Raw genomic sequence first — 21,315 nt, forward strand, 5'->3', positions numbered from 1 at the left:
ATGTCTTTTAAAAACTGGGGATTAAATGTATGGATCCTCCAAAGCTATCAAAAATCCGTGCATAAAATTTAATTTCTCCCAAACCTTTCAATCTACTTTTCATATAAGCTTTACAGATAACATAAACAATTGATTTAATACATTATAATTGTTACATATAGTGTTTTCTCAGTAAAATGCCTCAAAGAATGTTACGAATAAATTATAATAGAAGCAAAATATATTTAGAGCACTGCATTCTGCATTTTGATTTATTTTATATCTTCCGTTTGCAAAATTAAGAATTCTGCATCCTTTAACAACATAAATATCCATCTTATAAAATAAAATATTTTATATGTGTTATTTATCGTAACCACCAGTAGAAAAAATGATGAAACAGTTGTTTTGGACGACTTTATTGTAGTAAATGACAGACTAATAATGCATATGGTACATTTACATATTGATCTTGTACACAGCTATTCCTCTGTTTTTTCCCTCATTCGCTACGCATGTACAAGTTTTTCAGATTGTTATAAAGAGCAAAGACAATGTTGGAAACGACATATTCATTAAAAAAGTATCTCTTTTAAACATCTCGCAATTCAAACATATGTTACTCAAAGATGAATTGTAAGTCCACTTCTTTGGGGGGAAAAAAGTATAAATAGCATATTTTCTGAAAACCGGTTGAAAAATATTCATAGATAATTATGAAATAATTTGATATTAAAATTTTATGTTTGATAAATCTAAACGACAACCAATGTCATATCTCATTTTCATCAGAACTATTTTGACTGATGTTGAAATTATAAGTACAGAAAATATTTACCAGAGCTATATTAATCATTGAACAAAATTAGCAAGTGCTTAAGGCATAAAGTAAAGGAGGCATTAAAAAAGTTCCTTAGGTATTCGCGTAAAGGGGTATAAAAAAAATTCTCATTGCCGGTTTTACCATAGAATGCAAGTCACAGCTAAACCAAAAAACGAAAGAGAGAAGGCGTGAAGAAAAATTGGCGTAAACGTATGTGGGGACAACCAAAATTCTTCAGTGCCTCTAAAATTCTTAATCTGGCTTTAGTGTTTACACATTTTAAAAAAGCAAGTGTTTCGGAATAAAAATTTCTGGCAACAGCTCAATATTTGAAAGAGAATATCATCTGCTACTTTTAAATTTACTCTTCTTTCAAAATGGCACATGTAAACATGTTGTAGATTGAAGGGTATATGTTTTTGCTCTTACCGAAGAGAAATATTCCTATCTCATAATTCAAAAATTTTTGCATGGCATTAAAATTTCTACAAGCAAAATAAGCAACATTATTAATCGGAAATGGAAAAACCATCAGTCATTATTTCTGTATGGAAAGAAGATTCCAAACGAATACCCGAAAAAGGTCCTTACTGTTTCTAATCTTTCGAAAGTTAAATCCTTGATAACAAGAGAAAAATTACGTGTCTATAAAATCGATGTATTCGGAAAAGCGTTCAAAGATTCAATATGCGTTTGGGTTAGGAGTAAAATCATTGAGTTATAAATTATACATAACAGTTCCGTTATTTCCATATATGTACGTATCTTTGAATTTTAACTTCCTGTAAAAATTCGAAAACAACTTATTAATAACAAGTAAGTGAAACAAACACACAAAAAAATTACATTCGTAGTTTGGGCGTGGTGTTGACAATATGTTCTCAAATACCTGGCGAGAAAATTGCATTAATTTTCCTCACTAACTAGATTTATTGACAGATGAATAGATACCCAACATTTTCAGGAAATTTTGAATTTAATAAGAATTAATTAATTTGTACTGAATCAGTTTCGTTTGGCGTAATTGTTCTACCAAGAGATAGGTATAATAACGAAGAATCAAATACGTCGCCAACAGACAAGTTTTCCCTCCCTTTCCCCATCATTCAGCAATAAACGTATAGCCTAGCATTTAATCGATATTTAGTTTGCTTTGTACCTCATTGAATCAGTTACCGGTTTGACAACATGACAGAACAAAATTTTTCGGAAACTTCGAACATTCTGCCTTGTTCTTCACTCCTAGTAATATTTATAATTGCGATTTGACATTTGTCCGATATTGTCAGAAGAAATTCCGCTTTGGCGACATGTAGAACGACTTGTCATCTGCATATAATATCGGGCGTTTTGTGATTTTTTTTCTGTTTTTCTTTAACAATCGGCAATTGTCAACATCGCTGGCAACAGCGTTTTCGCTTATAATTATAGTATATAGACTACTACAAATTCCGAGAAGAGGCCGACACTTGGTGTTTTGAGAAATAATTGGTATTCCAGATGTTTAGATGAAAACAGCGGTTCACAGGAAGCCGAGATAAAAATGGGGATGGAGGGGAGGAGGAATACAACAATCGTTCAAACTGGTGACAGGACGATAGATCGGGTTCATCTTTCTATATGCTTACGTGCTTTGGAAACCGGCAATAGTGCCTTTCCTGATGCCTCTCAGGTTGATTGGTTAATAGGCGTTTTACTTCAGCCCATGTTTTCTTTGAAAACAAATGGAGATCAGTTTAGCTCTATGCTTATTTTTATTCATTTATTTAGGAATTTCATTCTTTTCGTTGTCGAGCAACTTTTTCATCTTAAATATTTTTTAAAATTTTAATTTTTTTAAAAATCTTGCTTTAGATTATCTGGAACAAGTAAAATCACGGCTAAACAAGATTGAAAAGTACGAAATTAGAATGAAGAGCAAGATAATATTGAAGTGCGAAAGCATACACAATAATTTTTCTGGCATAGTAAAAGCACATTGCACACATCCACAACACAATCATTTCATCCATAAGCGTCTCGAATATGACAAGACCACGAATTTAATAATCAGAAGAACACTAATATAATAATCCTAGTTTATGAGTATTCCCAAAATTCATAGTGCCCATCGCTTATTTATTTAACTTCCCGGAGATATTCCTGAATATGTATTTAAAAGGGCATTTTTTGAGTTCTCGTAAGCATGTTATAATCGACTTTGACTGTAAATATCCCATTTCTAATTTCAGAGTTGTGAATTACTTTCATTAATTTTATTATTTGATTCACACCTACTTAAATGTTTTTTAAGCTATCTTTAATGAAGACAAATCATTTATTTTCTATCACTGTTACCATAAGTGCTGCATTATAACTAACTTCTTCTGCAGCTGTTTTCTGTAAAAACGTTTCTTAACGGGGCATTCGTGTATTATTAAATATCATGTTCTTTGAACTTAAACCATAAAATTCAATTTAAGAGCAATATCACAAAATATTTAAAAGGGCATGTCCTTAGAATTTCCAATACACAGTCTCGCGTGCTGGAACTAAAAAATAATATTTTATCGCACAGTGTTGCCATTACTCGATTTTAAATCGTTGAGTTTGTTAATTAAACTTTCGTTAAAATGTTACAAAGTATGAAATTGATAATAATACAAATTCCAAATTTGGGCTTCCAGAGGCCCATATTCGGTGGAGCATTACGTTATTCAAAATTTGATGACTATAGGTACCGTTGTTACATCACAATGCGAGAAACATACATACATTTATGCAGATTCTTCATTATTTAATTTCTTTAAATATGCAGAACGATGATATTTGGTGGCAACAACCTGAAAAGTGATTTGCCGTTTATAGTGAATCAACGCAAAATGCCAAAATAACAGTCCTTCTGAGCTGACGCTCCTTTAGGCTAATAATGCTTATAACTATCAATTTTTAACAGAGATAATAAATTAAATACCGACTAAAATAACATTTATAGCAATTATTTGTATTTAACAAGAACAAAAAAAAAAAAAAAAAATAAATAAAAAATAAAATAAAATAAAAAAAAAAATAAAAATGAAATAAATACGAATTAAAATAATGCTTATAACAATTATTTATTTAAAATAGAAGTTATGATACATTAAATTATTCTGTTAAGGTAAGTTTTTGAGAGTTTCATACTCCCACTTTTTATCAGTACAGTTTGTCATCGTAGAGTCGTTTTACGTTTAGAAGGGCTGTACCTGTTACTCGAAATAAATTTAAATCATAGTAATTATCGTATTATGTGCAAATATCGAATTCTGCTTGTGCTAAATGAGAGATCAAACTACTTACCCAAATTTTTGCTTCTTAAATTAAGTGATGATATCAAGGTCATTATTCATATTCACTCTGAATTTGTTCCAAAAACGTAAAGACCAACACCCGATTTTGTTAACTTTTACTATTTATTTACTCACGGCTTCCCCAGCCTTATTATAAAGTGGAAATTGACTATTTTACAGCGACATATCCTTTCTCTGTTCACTTCAGTATTACTGTAAAGAGGGTAAACTTTTAATTTAAGTATTTTTCATATGGATTCTCTCTGAACATCTGAACATGATATTTCAGTATATAGTTTCAGCCCCAACTGCGAATTTAAAATGAACCTGCGTAGGCCTCTAATGTCGCAGGTTCATTTTAAAGATTTTTTTTGTAAAAGGTCATTTGCATGTTTTTTCTGGCTGACTTACAGTTTTGCTTAGCTGCTTATTACTGTCTAATGTCCGAGTGGATAAGACTGCTGGACTTAAGTAGTTCGATCTGAATTCAAATTCTGACAAAAGTGCTGGCTACATAGATGTTTTCTTAGTTTTTAATATCTGTAGTGAGAATACTAGAGGATCTCCTTTAAAAAGTCTTTCAATAGAGGCTTCCGCACCTTGTGTGCTTATCTATGTGTGCTTTGCCATAATGAAGTAAACAATCAGTTTTAGCTACTTTACTTTGCTTCATAATAGACAGTAATCAGAGAGTAATCCTGTACATAATATTGTTTTTAAGTGTTCACTTATGTATCAGTTTCTAGAGCGAAGGATCGTGTTAGATTGTGAAACTTCTGTGAACTAGTAATATCAGCCTGCTTTTCAGAAAATTGTGCTGAAATTTACTTTAAAATTATATTAAACAGTATTATTTATATTTAGCTTCCCATTAGGAACTTAAGTACGTTAATTTAAAATGAAGTAGACTTATTATGAACGATTAAAAAAATTATCATTCAGGAGCCTTTTATCTATGATCAGTATATGATCTTTAGCAAGTTAATAATTTGTAAAGTTCTTTGAATCCAATGCTTTCTTTTTCTTGCGTTTTAAAATTGTGCTAAAACAGAATATGTTTGCATTTTTAGTTCCCTATTCCTTTACGAAATAGTTAAAGGATGTCTACCAAGCTACTTTTCTCTTTTGTTAGATGTACATTCTATTTTCCAAAAGAGAAGAATGTTTCTTGGTTTGAATAAGTTTCTACATTTTGTAAAATCTTGCATTCAGTGAAATAAGAAAACTTTAAGACTGTTCAGTAATTATATTGTCGCATCGCCAGTAATGTAGATTTCTTCCAGGTTGTACTTCTGTGAACGGAATAGGATTTCTGGTCAGCTATATATCTGTGTTTCATTTAGAAAAGTTCAGTATTTTCTTTTGAATTATTGAAACATAATGTTGTCTTTGTCACAAACTATAATTCTTCATTCCAACAACACCTCTTTCCCATTTTTTTTTATAATAATACAAATTGACATCGAAGGTGCAACTCTTTGAAATAGCGTGTAGCTGAACTGGTCAAAAGGCATTCAAACTGATATTACAAAACACTCTTTTCCGACAGCAATTGTTTACCAATAATATGCGCATCTGTAAATCAATTGGAATTAATGCCTGGCGATCCATGTATTCTAGGTTTATTATGAGAATGCAAGTAGCCTTTTCTCAACCTGGGTTTAAGTAATGTTAGATGACCGTTTTATCCAGCCCTTAAAGTATGATATTTTTAATTCTTTACATTGGAAATTTATCATAGCATACACAAACAATAATTTCTTTTACAAAAAATTAAAAAATTCCAAAATTTAATACATGAACAGCTATAAGCAGATAATTTTCTGCTTGTAATTTTATTTTTAGTTAAGGGATATTAGTCTCGAAACGAGATTTTGGGTCACACATTGTAATTCGCTGCTCCACTTTTCTTTCGAGTCTGCTGCCATTCGATAAAATGTAAGATATATATAGTCCAGTTTAATCTGCCTATTATTAATTAACAGACTTAACTGTTTATAAGCGGTTTTTAAGAATTTTATTTTTTTTTACGTTCTAATCTGATTGATTTAAATAAAAATACATTTAATACATGATATGTCTAAATAAAAACATTGTTAGTCCAAATGTATCTTCATCTAGTATCCCATAAAAAATTTTTCGCTATTCCACCTGGGGTATCTCTGTTCATAATCCCTACTAAAAACATATTAAACTTTAAAAAACCTTTTTGAACAACTGTTGAAATCTGAACCCTTTCAGATTTTTTTTTTTTTTTTTTTTTCAGTTGTTAGTTTATTTTGTATCTATGCTGTAATTTATGACTCTGTTAATAATAGTTTATTCTAATACTCTAGAATTAGAGAGTAGTATAAGAATTCACTGATATACTGTTCAAAATATTTCCGTGTAAAGATGAAAATTTCCATGTAATGATCCATGATCCATCAATTCCATCAATATTCTTACGCACAGAAATTAATAAACGTAGTTTTAAGTTCAAACTTTTGTGGTGATTTTCAAAGAGGAATGGCTTTCAACTGAAATCAGGAAAGCTCAGGTTGCGTCTTTTTATATATATACTGGAGAGAGGCCGTGAGGGATAATAAGATATATTTAAAGGATAAAATTTCATTTTATGTCTTTTGAAATAGTGTATTTTGCTCTCTGAAAGAGTCCATATATTTCCAAACTCTTTCTCTTATCATATTTATTTATTCATTTACCTGTCTTGATTATTTTTATTTATTTATTTTATAATTTTTATATATTAATTTAATTTCGTTTATTCATCTTTATCCAGATCAAATGATTTCTTTTTCTGGCAAATTCTCGAAAAATTAATACGAACATATTTTCAGGTTGTACCTTGCATTTAATTCATTACTGCATACCTGTACAAAAATTCGATTTGAAATTTCTGCTTTCTTAATCAAAACTTTATTATCATCTTAAATTAAATTAGTTGATTCCCTGAAATTAAAACGCTTAAATGCATAACATATAAAGAGTACAATAATTCACGTTCAGTTTTTTAGGCACCGTTTGATGAACCACGATACTTCCTTTTAAGCAAGGGCGGTAGAACAATTCTAGGTTCAGGCAGCAGCAGCATAATTTGACGATGTCGGAAAACGATTGATGATGTCACTTTATCGCCAAGAGGGCGTACTCGTCGGCTTGAACAAATGAGAAAAGAGCCAAACCGCGACCACGCCCCCGGGCGACAGCGCGACGCCATCCACAGACCCTTTTTAATTTTATTTTTTCCTTTTGTCCTCCGTTTTACCTGGTGGTTTTCTCGTAAGTGACGAATAGTTTCACTTCCCCCTTCCCACCCCACTTCCTTTCAACGGTTGGCGATTGTCTTTTGAAGCGATCGCTTTTGCTGCATGTGATGGAATACATGAGCCGACTTTTCACTTTGATGTGCACAAGCGGCATGCCAATACACAATAACTACACGTGCACCTAGGGCCGAGAGCAATGCACTCAAAACTGCCTGAAACAGAGAAATTCTATTTATATAATGATATTTAAATTTGGTTATGTTCTTTTTTACTTTTATTTAAACGTTAATGTTATAAATGGCAGCGGAAAGCATACTGAATTTATAATAAATTTTCCGTTTTGTTCAGAAATTTTCTCATTATATATTTGTTTTCAAGATGCACAGGAAAACTGGAGGCTCAGTTCGAACAGCAATCATCAAAAGAAAATTTTACCATATCTTCAGAAACAGACAAGCCACTTCTATTGCTTCATACTTTAGTAACAGTTTTTGTAGTAGGCAATTAAAATTAATTAATTTCATTATCTAAATTATACTAGTTGAAGCCTGTTAGTTTATCTTTGTTACGTTTTATGGTTCACAGAACCTAAAGGAATTATTTTATTAAAATCATTGAGCGGATCTCAAGCAGAGCTCATAAACTGACACAACTTTCTTTTTACACCTAGTACTTTATTAAAGCTCCAAAAACATATCCTGAAATAAATTAGATTAGTTAAATTTGTTGATTATTTACAAAGGTTTTTTAGCAGTTCACAATGCAATTTACCCAATCATATTGCTTTTTCTTATTTGCAATTAACATAAAAAATAATAATTAAATAAACGGAGTATGCTCTGTGTAAAAACCTAAAAAGAAATTGCATTTGTGCTGCAGTGTCACATGGCCAAATTTTGCCCCGCTGTAACGACATGGTGCTCCATAAATTCAAGATGCTTGTCTGAGAGTGTTCCAGCAATACATACCTTATACAAAGATAAATATCCTTCTTTTATAATAGTTGTCCAATTTCTCACTATAGAAGAGAAGAATACACTTGTACAGGCTGCAGCTGAAATAAATTATTAATGCACAATCAACATGGTTACTAAAAACCTCGAGGAAAAGCAGAGTTATAAAAAGAAGATATAGGGAAAGGTTGCTATCGATGGGCCACTTTTACAAAATGATCCTTAAAATCACCAAATTTGACGATTTTACAGATTTTTACATGTTAATGTAAATATTACTTTCCATCCTACACATATCTAGGAACAGACGTTATAATTATGAAATGTTCAGCAAATATTAGAAAAATAAAAATAGATGCCACTAACCCCGCCTTCATTGAGCCTGGAAGCTTGAATAGCCTGGAAGCCTGGGAGCTTGAGCCTGGGAGCCTGGGAGATAATAGGCCGGTAGCTATTTTCTTTTTAATACAGTATCATTTTATTACAAGATAATAAAATGATACTTTAATTACTCTTGATAGATTTTTACAAAATCAGATACAGTGACATTTTATTCTTCAACTGGAAAAAGTTACAAAATATTTGCCTCGATATGGTTTCCGTAGATGGGCCACCAGCCCATTCATAGCATGCATAGATGGCATAGATGTAATATGTCCGTGATTTTGAGTTACAATAAAGTAAATAACCATTGTTAATATAGCCAAATAATGCTGGTTTAACGCAGTTTCAAATGTTTTCGGTAATAAATAAAATACTGTTAACGTCTTACTAATATCTATATTTTTTTACATTGATGAATTAGAAGAAAAGTACAAAAATTTAGTTTCTTGTAAAGCAATCTTCCTTGAAAGGGGATCTTATCCCAGTCAAGATGACAGTTTTCAAGCTTCATGTATAGTATACTAAACAGTGAACAGGTACAGCCTACTGTAAAAAAAATAACTAGAAAGTTTTGGAGGTGGCTCAACGAAGGAGCCGGACCATCGATAGCAAATTCCCCCTATTTTCTCCATGGTATTGTAAAAGAAGCAAGTCATACTGATGACATTAAAAATAACTGCTAGAATAATTCTTTTCATAACAAAGGCATTTAAAAAAATTATAACTATTTTTGATTAGATTCTAAACTTAAAGCAACTTTTGAAGAATTTTCCCCATCTGAATCCTTAAAGAAATAAAAATTCATCATTATACTGTCAAAAACAATTTCTTAAAATCTCTGAATTTCATTTTACTTCCTTATTCGAAGTAAAGTATTGTAATCGCGAAAAATTTCCGGTATCGTATTTCGAGGGAAACACCCATTTTGATTCCGGAATATATTTAGACGATTTTTTTTTTTTTTTTTTTGACGTGACCTAGTACATATGGATAGGAAAGATTCCTTTTCATTTAAAACGGATTACAAAATGAATTTAAAATATATTCAAAAGGGATTTTTTTCTTCGTGATGTCTGTACTTAAGTTCATGTGCAGTATATATTTATATATCTAACATAACTCAAAATAGATTAGCCGTAGAGCATTGAAATTTTGTATATGGGACTGCTGTAACATCTAGCTGAGCAATTCCCTTTTTATTAGAATTGGCAATACTAAACATACACACACACATCTCTCTCTCTCTCTCTCTTTCTGTATATATATATATATATATCAAGCAAGGTAGTAATTACAATTTTGAAAAACCAATTTGGTCTAGAAAACATTTTGCGCAATATGCTGCAAAATAAGTAAAATATAAAAATTGTAGTAAGCTCGCCTAAAAGTTACCAGGAGCTATTGCTTCAAAAAGTTCAACATGTTTTACTGTTTTTTTAATGTTTTACATGTTTAATGGTTTGATTTTCATATGTATTAATTTTTTTAAAACGTGTTGAACTTTTTGGAGCAACAGCTCCTGGTAACTTTTAGGCGAGCTTACTACAATTTTTATATTATATATATATATATATATATATGTAAAGAAATACAAGAAGGAAAAATTTTTAAATATTATCAAGGAACTAAAAAAATTATTTAAAAAGCACTTAAAAAGCAAAATCTTCCGCTGTCACTGCTAAGATCAAAATTTTAATACATAAAATATGTATATATGATAAGATTATCTCCTAGGAAATGATAAAAAATTGACGTAGTAAAGGTGTTCTACTGAGAAAAAATGAAATTTTAATTAATTAAAATAGAATTTGTAAGTTATTAAATAACATAAGTTTTAAAGAAACGTATATTTAAACAATTTGAATATACGTTAAACTCCCGTACGACCGGGATATTTAATTGTTGATTCCATAGAAATATCCCGATTTTTCAAGGGGGATTGGAATCCTCCTGCACAATTACCAACTCACCCTTACACTGCTTAAAAAGTCCATGAAAACTTAACTCAGTGACGTAACAGCCCTAATGGAACAAGGCAGTGCCCGAAACCTGCTTTCTTGACCGTAAGCCCCAGGGTGCATAAGCATATGCCCTGAACAAGTATTCAGCTTGTCACAGGACCCCCAGTGTTTAGTCTCCGAGCTTGGTACTCATTTTATCGACCCAAGTGATGGAAATCAAGGGATGAAAGGCTGAGACGGCCTTGCCCAGCCCGGCAATCGAAGCCCGGACCTGTGGTGCTGCTGCGAGATGCGCTAACCACTGCGCCACCGGGCCTCTTAAAAGTCCGTACTCGACCTTTATTTTCGATATCGCTGGTTGTGCTCGTATGTTTTTTCAATTCCAGAAGTGTTTTAAATGATAAATGTATTCATGGTTTGGCAACGTAAAATTAAAAAAATAATTATAATAATTCTGCACAAATAACGAAATCTAATTTTCAATGCAGTCTCCCGTTTCCTATACTTATATTTGGGCAAGTTTCATACTCGTTGTGAAAAAATAAAATTATAAGAAGTTTGACTCTCGTACGAACGGGATATTCAATTTCAAAATTTGCAATTTTTGATTTTCATTTTCAGCTTGGCTTGAGGGATCGGTTAAATAAGTTAGAGTAATTCGTGGAACTAAATTTAAGTGAAGTGTAGCAAAAAATGTGTATTTTACTATGCGGTAGAAGGAAGTCATGCGACACATCAGAATTTTTATTTGTTTTTATGGCGACAAATTCTGGATTTCCGCAAAAGCGGAGGGAGGCTTTCGTTGGAGGACTTTTTAAAGGACTCTCTCGTATCTACGTTACACATAAGGAAACCTATGAAAATTTGCCTGCACTTATACTGGACTCAACTGTTCTAAGCAACGTTATCGTTCGGCCGGTGGTCGGCATCTTGAGTATACTTCTCGACCACTTTTCCAAATGATGAAACTCATAACCTCACGGAACACTGTTAGTACCTTTTTAGGTTCAATTTTTGATAATTGAGAATACTTAATACGGCTGGTCAGCCTTATTAAATAATCTCAATGTGCTTTACCTTAATTAATTGCTTATCTATACACTAAAAGACTTTTGTTATCTCTCGGACGTGAATTAATGTCAAGAGTATTAAAAACACAATTTTAAAATTTGGGAACTTTATTGGTGATTTTAAACGAAAAGCCACGTTATGCTTATTAATACATTTACCTCTATCATGATTTTTTTGCTTAACGTCTGTACTTGGGGACAGAATAAGGGACTGATTTTAAGAAACCGATTATAAAATGGATTTAAAGTGGATTCCAAAGGAATTTTTTTTCGCGATTTTTGCGCGCAAATACCTATGCATATATGTATGTATCTCGCATGACTCGAAAGTAATTAGCCACATAATTTTGAAATTTTGTATTTGGGACTGCTATAACACATAATTTTGCGCCTTCCTTTTTTAAATGTACTCGGCAGAGCCAAACAAATATATACATGTATTCGTTTCGAGTTACGAATTCGTTTTATTTCGTTACGAGTTAGTCGTTTGACGAATAGGAATATGTATTCTATATTAGAAGAGTTTTCTATAATCCTCTCCTAGGAAAATAAAATTTAAGAAACTTGATTAAAAGCTAATTAGAATTCTGTTGTAGTAAAATATGCCAGCAATATAATTAAAAATCGGAAATAAGCATTTTTTTAAATTAGTAAATTTATAAAATATGTGAAACTATAGTGCAGATAAAAAAGAAGCAATTATTATTATTAAACAGAAATTAATTGACTTATCAAATGAAAAACCCAATTTTGGATATTTAACAATAATTAATATAAGTGTTTTGTCGTTTTTTCCATCCAAGAAACAAAGCTTAATCAAAATACCAGTTAAGGACAAATTTGAAAAGTACAGAAAATTAGCATTTAATAAGTTATTCTGTTTGATTTAAAAGTGAGATGAAACCAGTTGCGTAGCATTCGTGGTGGGGACGCAGATAGCAGATAACTGAAAGTTGCTGCATCGTAAATAACTGGAGGAAAAATCACAACTGGTTTCATTTTTAAAACATAATTTTTTCTTTTGGACGACGAATTTCATAGCATACATCTTCTTAATTCGTACAACATTATAGGTGCTAAACTCGTCCCATAATTTCATACGCACAGTTACATTTTAAAACAAAGGAAAATACTGAAGAGCGGAGAACAGATGTGGGTTAATCAAGCCCGAGCAAGCATAGAAAGAAAGAGCGTAGTTTGATTGCAGCGGTATTTGTAGTAAAATTTTTCTTTAATCTGATTGGCTGAAAATTATACTCAGTGCGGAAGGTTAAGATTGCATAATGCGGAAATAATTTTTAGATATGACTCAGTTTCGAAAAAGGAATTATTATTTTTAGATAAGAGAGGGAAAATTGCCCAAATTAAAAAGAGGAATTAAGGGGATATTGTTAATTTAATGTACAACTCGTAGTTTTCTTTTACCTTACATATATGTATATATATATAAATACGCACCCCTTAACCAAGCTTTAAAGTTCTTATCCGGCTTTATTTTCCTAGACAGGAACAGTAGATATATACTTCCGATTACAAAAGTGTTTTAAATAACGAAAATATTTTCGTGTGTACATACGTGTTTTGGCAATATTGAATTAAAAAAATTTTTTTTGGACAAATAACAGAATATAAGCTTTCATGGAATCTCCCGGTTCCTCTACGTATGTTTCGAAAAATTTTATTTATTATTAATAATTTTTTATGAACAAACTAAAATACAAGAAATTTGACACCTGTACGAGAAAAAAACGAGTGGAACATTTAATTTCAAAATTTGCAATTTTTATTAACGTCTTCAACTTGCTTTGAGGGATCGGTTAATTAATTAAAGGCACATTTCTTGCAAATTAATTAATAATTAGTAATTCTAGGAAATAAGTTTAAATGAAGTATAGCAAGAAATAGGAATAATTTAATAGATGTACGAGGAAGTTATTTGAGGTTCACATCTGATTTTTTTTTTATTTGTAAGAGCTTCAGCAATTATATTAACTTTTATTTTTTATTTGTTTCTAATATTTGACATGTGTGTAGCTTTTTAAAAAGAATAATTTAAATGTATCTTAGTAATTATCATGCTTTTTGAATTGTATTTGTGTTATATCTTTACAGCAACGCTTATCATGAGCCAAGGTTAGATTTATGACGGATGTTGATATCTATCTTAGTAAGTCAGTGTTCTCGTTATGACCATGAGGATTGTTAACATGCTGAAAATGTTAATGATGACCATGAAGTAAACGAGCAAGGACATACGATGTACATCGAAGGTCGAAGGCATTAACATACCCTTTCAATACTGTGCAATGCAAGTATTTCGCTTAGCGCATAACAAAGGATATACGTAATTTCCATAAACATCTTAATTTCAAATAAAATAGTTCATTTTTTTAATTTTAAAATTAATACATTCAGGATTCTTTTAATAAAAGAAGAAATAGCAAGCTCTTATATAAATTATTTCTTATCATCAAAATGAATGATTATTACAATAAAGCTTTTTAATTTAGTTGCAAAATAGTGCTGATAAATCAGTGCATCAAGGCCAAAATATGTTTGCGTGATGTTTCAAAATATGTTTGAAAAAAATGAATTTGAATTATTTAATTAGCGTTTTTCAACATAGTGTTTCAGTTTAATCCCAAATATGCTCTAAATTTCTGAAGTTTTAACGACGCTTTAACATATCACGGTTGATAACCAAACACTCGTTATTAATTTTTTATGGAGAGGTTTTTCGCTAACACTTATGTTCTGGAGCCTATTAATGAAATTAGTTAAAAGATGACCATGATACTATAATGAGATTTCTTTCGTGAAAAATAATATTAATAAATCCGTAAAAAACTACAGTCAAACATATATCTCGAATTATTAAATTTATGTAATTTACAAATTTACAAAGCATTGTTTTAAAATATACTGTAAGTTATCATTTTTATAAATTTAATTAGTTTTTTTTTTTACTGTTGCGATGATTAAAAGTTAAAAAAAAAAATTTTTAAAAAGGAAACATTTTAAAATGAATTTTGTAGAAATATGAACATATAAGACCTGCGAACAGTAAAATGTATGTAGTTAGTTTTCTTAATTATTATTATTTCTTTTTATCTCTTTTGCTATAAAATGCATTCAACTATTATTCAAAAAGTGAAAAACTTTTCTTATCGCTTAAGAAACGATATATATATATATATATATATGTGTGTGTGTGTGTGTGTGTGTGTGTGTGTATCTGCAAAAACTTTTTTAATGCATCTAAACTAATTAGTAACTAAACATTAATTTTTTTAGCCATTAAGGTCAAGCTAGAATAAAACGTTTTATTATCGTTAGAACTGTATAATAGACCAAATTTGCTCAATTAGATAATATAATACAACCTGTAACATATGAGAATTTTTGAATGAAGGGATGTGTATGTTCAGGGATATTTTCACCATTCGTCATTTCGATAGTTTGTCATCCGTTTTTTTTCTCATTCTGTAACAATTAACTGTAAGTGCAGTTACTTTTCGTATTTTAAATATATACTGAACCAGTTTTGTGATGCCATATTTCAGTCAACAAAATGAATAAAATTTCCAAAACGTATAAAAATACATTAATAAATTGCAGATCATCAATTACATACGCTGTTCGCACATATTTTAGAGGATTTTGCTTTGCGATAAAAAGTCATCTGGATTTTTTTGGCTGCAACTATATTTTTGAAGGTATAAATTTTCGCCAGCTACTTGACAGTTTTGTTTTCGTGCAAAATGGCACTTTTAACGAAGCAATGGATGGATTATATTTGTGCTCTTTCCGAAGAAAAATATTGCTATCTAGTTATTAAGAAACGCTGTAAAAGCTATGGTTTTACAATATATAAACCTACAACAGGTAATATTGCCGACAAGAAATGGTTCAAGGTTTGGCTTCAAATGGAAAAATTGTTCTAAATATGTATTCAAGGAAAAAAAAACGGAATGCGTGGAATGCTGCAAAGGTAGCATCTTTAACAGAAAATCCCCCAAGCCAAAGGACAGTTGCAAAATCATTAAAATGCTTAGTGTCAACTGTAAACAAAATGATTAATGCTGATTTGAATCTTTGAAAGGCGAAAAAACATAATGTGCCATCGTCTTTCTCTATGACATATCGCCGAACGCAGAATGCGCAGCAGAATTCTTTATGAGAAGTATTTATCCCTAAAAAATGGAAAAGTGTTGCCAGAATAGACAAGTCTTGATCGAATTTAAAAAACTGGGATAAAAAGAGATCCATTTATTATCATCAAAGAGAATTTCTGCCCCTGTGTGCGTAAGCAGATTTTGAGAGAGTTGCGACATGCTGCCAGCGAATCTTCAAAAAATATTGATTGAATAAATAGATTTTATTGAAGAAAATTAGCATATAAGTACGCAGCTCAAACTTAGATTGTTCAAGGTTAAAGTGCGTTATTCTGTTTCTGGATGTATTCGTTTTAAAAGAAGTTACATTTTGGGGAAAATAAGCCAACAGAGATTTTTCTTTATTTAGGAACAGTAAGATTTTGTAGCAATTAGGTTTATCGGTGCAGAAAACTTGAAAAATATGCAGTGCTCTCTACGGGATTAGAGCTCTGTACCTACCGATTACGCGTCGGACGTGCTTCTAGTTACCCCGCGAAAGCAGGCGAAGAGGAGGGCCTAAGCCTTGTTATTATGAAGAAAAGTAAAGCATTGAGCATAAACGATTCATTTCACTTAACGATGATAAAAATCCGATGATTTAAGTTTGTGTGCCGTTTCTTAAGAAATTCTTTTAATATTTTCAGCCTTATAGCATAGTAATCAGCTTCGGCTTTAAGGCTGAAATAGATCACCTAGCGTTTAATTAACATTATATCACGGTTCATAATCTTTTACAGTACCGTCGAATTGATAATGTGTAATATTTCATTTGCTTCACTAAAGTATTCGAATCATGCACATAAGCATAGAAGCGCTAGCAATGAATGATAGTGTTAACATTATCGAATAAAACAACATATATTTTTAAATATAAAAATTTCGCGCAAAAGAATTATAAAGCAAAGTGCATTTAAAATGTTATTACATTTTTTGCTAAGTCACCTACAAGTGACAACAACGGAATCAAGTGATAAGAAATCTGAAACTACAAATGTTGCAAACGTGACAGGATCCGTTCCTGATCAAAGAAGCCCAAGCTGTTCGAAGTATATCACTGCACTTTAATTCCGTTTGCACTATGTTAGTCCGGAGGTACATTTGTTCTGCAGTAAATATGTTAATGCTTTCTAACCGGCAAGTACAATTATTACAAGTTGCGCACACATGACAAGTTTTGTAATTTGGCTGAAAAATTATAGCTTATATAGCTGGACTGCACTCTGAATTTTCATTCGTTATAATTCAAATTTCTTAAAGCTTATATTCTGTTATCTGTTATTGGAATTATTAAATTCTACACTTTAATGTCATTTTATTTTTCTTCCGTGCAGATTTTGATGAGCGGCATATCTGAACTTCTAGTGAGAAAAACTACGGTGTTTGTTTTCCTGCATCAGAAAAGGATCACTACGAGTATGCCTGAAAAAGAAGGGAACAGTTCAACGTGTTTCATCAACTTTCCTTTCGTTACTGAGATCAAACAAGAATTGACACTAAATTTTCACTGAGAAAATAAAGGACTGATGTGACATCAAAAATGGTGTAATGGTGTAAACAACAGAGAACTCAATAATAACAGTTTTAATAACTGTAATCTATAAAGTTTTTGATGAGGAGTTTTATTTATCCTCCTTAAAAAACCGTACACGTCGACAAGCACTGTGCTACTTTTTCGCGATTTTTCCTGCCGATATAAGTTTACTGTGAGTTAAATGACATTCCTGTTATTTTATTCACAGCAAGATATTTTCTCCCAATTATTTAAAATAATGAGATTATTTTTTTAACGAAATCGAGCCATTCTTTTTTCTTAGATTATTGAGATTGAATCCAAGTTTTAGAAAATAAAAATTCAAACAGAATTCCTAAATAAAATTTTATTGAATTAAAAGAAAATGCATAGAATTCCTTTTGGAACTCACACAAAATTAAAAAAAAACATAGTTATGATTTTTTAAAGCATAAGTAAACCCATTTGTAATTTACAAAGTTCACCTTTTTTGTTTGTCTGATATCATGAAAATGTTTTATTTAAAAAAGGAGAAATGAATCTTTTCTCTCTACGACGAATCTTTTTCTTACAGCTACGATCAGCATTCATTTGTTCAAGATATTAATGAAAATTCCAATACGTAGAAAAAATATTATTTTGTACTCTATTCTTGTTAAAAAGAAAATGGGAAAAAAAAGAAAATCATTAAATGGAACAAATTATATTGCATTAAACTTTAAATATACTCTATGAAATAAATAAACTTTCTAGTTATTAATAATTCACGAAAGAAATTCTAAACCAATTTAATTTGATGTTGAAATATTCTCTAAAGCAATTTGACTGAACTGTTTGGAACAATTCAATTAAATAATAAAGCCTACATTAAAAAGGATGAGAAAGAATCTATGAAACTATTCTATGTATCATACATATGCCCATAACGTTTAGAATCACTCTAATTGTTTCCCATATTATGCCTTGATGTTTCTTTTCATAATTTGTACAATATGTTATCAAGAAGCATTTGTACTGTCGTATAATGTGTGTTATTTCACGACTGTATTTATGAATTTATTTGAATAAATACTTGAAAATGTTTTTGATACGAAACGGATATCCAGATTTTCTCATGAATGTTTCCAAAGGGAAATATTGACGAAAAATATTTTTGTTCATCTTCAATCAAATTTGTACAGGTTACTTTATTTCTCTTCATGTGCACAGTAGCTTAGCAGTAACTGCATAATAAATTTGTAAATAGCTGAACGCCCTATAAAGGGATAGCAATATAGCATCTTTCAAACAAGAACTCGTTATCTCTGAAATAATACAGTTAATTGTAAACTTTTACGAGCATTAGTGACAAGCAAATGTAAAAATTATGTAAATGCACTTCGTCGGACAACCAAAGGCCACATTTTGACTGTTATTATAGCTAATTCTATATCTCTTTTCATAGTGTGATTACGTCTACATACAGTACACCTTTATATCTAAAATGATCTACTAAATTCAGATTATTTCAGAAGATTTTTTTCTATTTACTGAGCCGTGTGTGTAGTCTTTACTGACATTTAGCTTAAAAGCAGGAGCATTTTGTATAAATGTATGCGCGTGTAATCAATGATTAGGATCAAAAATGAAATAATAAATGGAATATTATTGGGCATATGGTGCACCGAAAAATAAAATATATTTAAAACCAATGAAAATCACTCTTTCTTTATTATAAACCAAAATATCCCGATTGATTTTAAACAGAGTTCTTCTAGGTGCATTAAAATACATATTTTTTTCTAATTCAAATGAGATAATTAAATTTAGTGCTTACTGTAACACCAGCAAAGATTTTACAAATGAAAAAATAAAATATAATTATTTTCATAACAGTTTGCCGAGTGTTATAGGCATATTTATATGTCGTGCACGTTTAAAATAATTTAATTCCTTTCACTGTAAGAAATCACTGTAGGATTACTCTTTGATATTATTTACGTACAAAATTATTTTTCGACATTAGCCCAGTTCCTCGTGGATTTTCCATCTTCCGAAAATCGAGTGGGAAAACTATGCGAGTCATTTTCGCAGGACGCGTTTAGACTACGATCCTAACAATTAAAAGGCAACCATGGATAAATTACAGGTAACTGACATCAATATTATTCCCTCAGAAGACTACATTATAATAACAATATATACTAATATTAATACTACAATAGCCCAGTAAGATGTCTTCATTTCTACTTCTCTGTAACTTGAATCTCGGTCGTTCTTTCTGTTGTTTCTGCTTCTCCATAGACCTAAAATCATCCATAAATAATTAGAGAATGTGAATGTGCAGCTGATTTAGCAAAATAACAGATTGGGTGTCAGTTCGTGTTTACTTGCCTGTGATAGGTCGATTTTTGTATTAGGCTGGTATTAAGTTCAGCAGTTAAAAGGAAAATGTTCGCTGGTAGTTTGAGAGGGTTTGTCAAATGACAGCAATCACTACGTGAAAGACTCCATTTTAAAATTTAGGAAAGTTCGTTCGCTAAACGCAATGATGAAAGGGAAGTTTCCTCCAATACTTTTAAAATGTTCAGAACCTGGCTCTAAACATCTAAGGGGGAATCCGCTAGAGAGGAAATGCAAAAGAAAATACGGTGTTTAAACCTACGAAAAGTGTAAACACTTAAATAAATTAACAGCTTATATGATTTTACTTAGCCCAGGAAAGTGAAAAATCGATCAGGATAATTGATTTTCGGGTTTTTATAATTTTACTGGGATTTATTACAGGGTTATTCATAATTCTGTCACCATTTTAAAATTTCATAATAATTAAACGGCGCAACCGAGAGCAGTTTTTTTACGTTGATACAGAGGAAACTCGCGAGTTCTTTTAACATATTTTACAAATGCTCAGTACATCCAGCTTTGCTTTACGATAGACATTTATGTGATAATCTGTCTCGTCTCGTATATCATGATGGAGAAGAACTTTCAAAGATGCTGAAGCTCAGCGGCGAAAGTAGTATTTTAGATAATACAAAAGTATGTACAAAAGTAGTATGTACAAAAGTACAAGAGTAATAAAATACAAAATTACAAAAGTGGTATTTTAGATAATTGTTCATAGTGAAGTAAAAAAGTACAAAAGTAGTACTTTAGATAATTGCTCAAAGAAACAAAAATCACATTGGGTTAAAGCTGAAGACTGCGGTGGCCTCCGCATTAACGCATCTTATGAAAGTTAGTAACAAATAATGATGAAGCTAGTCTCACAAATAGTTTCTGTCACTGTGGTAGATTTTGACTGACTGCTCTAGCAATTTATATCAGTATCTGTGGCAGTGAGCTGCAAAATAGTCTTAGTGAAAACACCAATATTTCAGTCCTCTGTGGCATCAACCAACTTTCCAGTACGTCTGAATAAATCCTCCCGGTGACACATACATGTCTTTTGCACCAGCAGAGGGTGCACGCTAAGCTTTTGTGAAATAAGTGAAAAAATTACTAAATAAGTAAATAAAAAATAATCAAATTAACAAGTTTATCTCCGATCGTAACCTTTCCGAAGTTTACTTGCTTTAAATTTTCAAAAATGTTTTAGTTGTGAATATTTTTGTATTCCATTTACCTATACAGTATCATTTCTTCCTGATCGTATGCTAACAGTACTTCCTTACTAGTCATAACCACAAAATTCCGCGTTTTACAGCAATAAATAACTGATTTTTGGTGCTTAATAGCATTTTTGAATATTTCACAATATTTTTAGTTTTAAAAAAGGTCCTTGTTTCATGTGTACTTATACGTTTACATGTTCAAGACAAACAATATTATATTCTACTTATTTTGAAACATCTAAAAGTATGTAAATTAATATTACAGTTACCAAACATTATTATCTTGATATTGCGCTGTCTTGTAA

At 30.9% G+C, this 21,315-nt stretch overlaps 1 long non-coding RNA gene across 10 annotated transcripts in view; it reads left to right on the forward strand.

Annotated features, from left to right (window-relative positions):
* Nucleotides 1–18,509, forward strand: part of LOC118198225 (uncharacterized) — a 421,825-nt gene extending 403,316 nt beyond the window's left edge. For all 10 annotated transcript variants that reach the window (XR_015041881.1, XR_015041882.1, XR_015041883.1 and 7 more), the window contains one exon: nucleotides 17,236–18,509. This is a non-coding gene — a long non-coding RNA (uncharacterized LOC118198225). The remainder of the gene's footprint in view (nucleotides 1–17,235) is intronic.
* The last annotated feature ends 2,806 nt before the right edge of the window (nucleotides 18,510–21,315 follow it).

Source organism: Stegodyphus dumicola, chromosome 7 (assembly GCF_044657685.1).
Source record: "Stegodyphus dumicola isolate Sdum_Otavi_A_Nest chromosome 7, ASM4465768v1".
NCBI classification, from domain to species: domain Eukaryota; kingdom Metazoa; phylum Arthropoda; class Arachnida; order Araneae; family Eresidae; genus Stegodyphus; species Stegodyphus dumicola.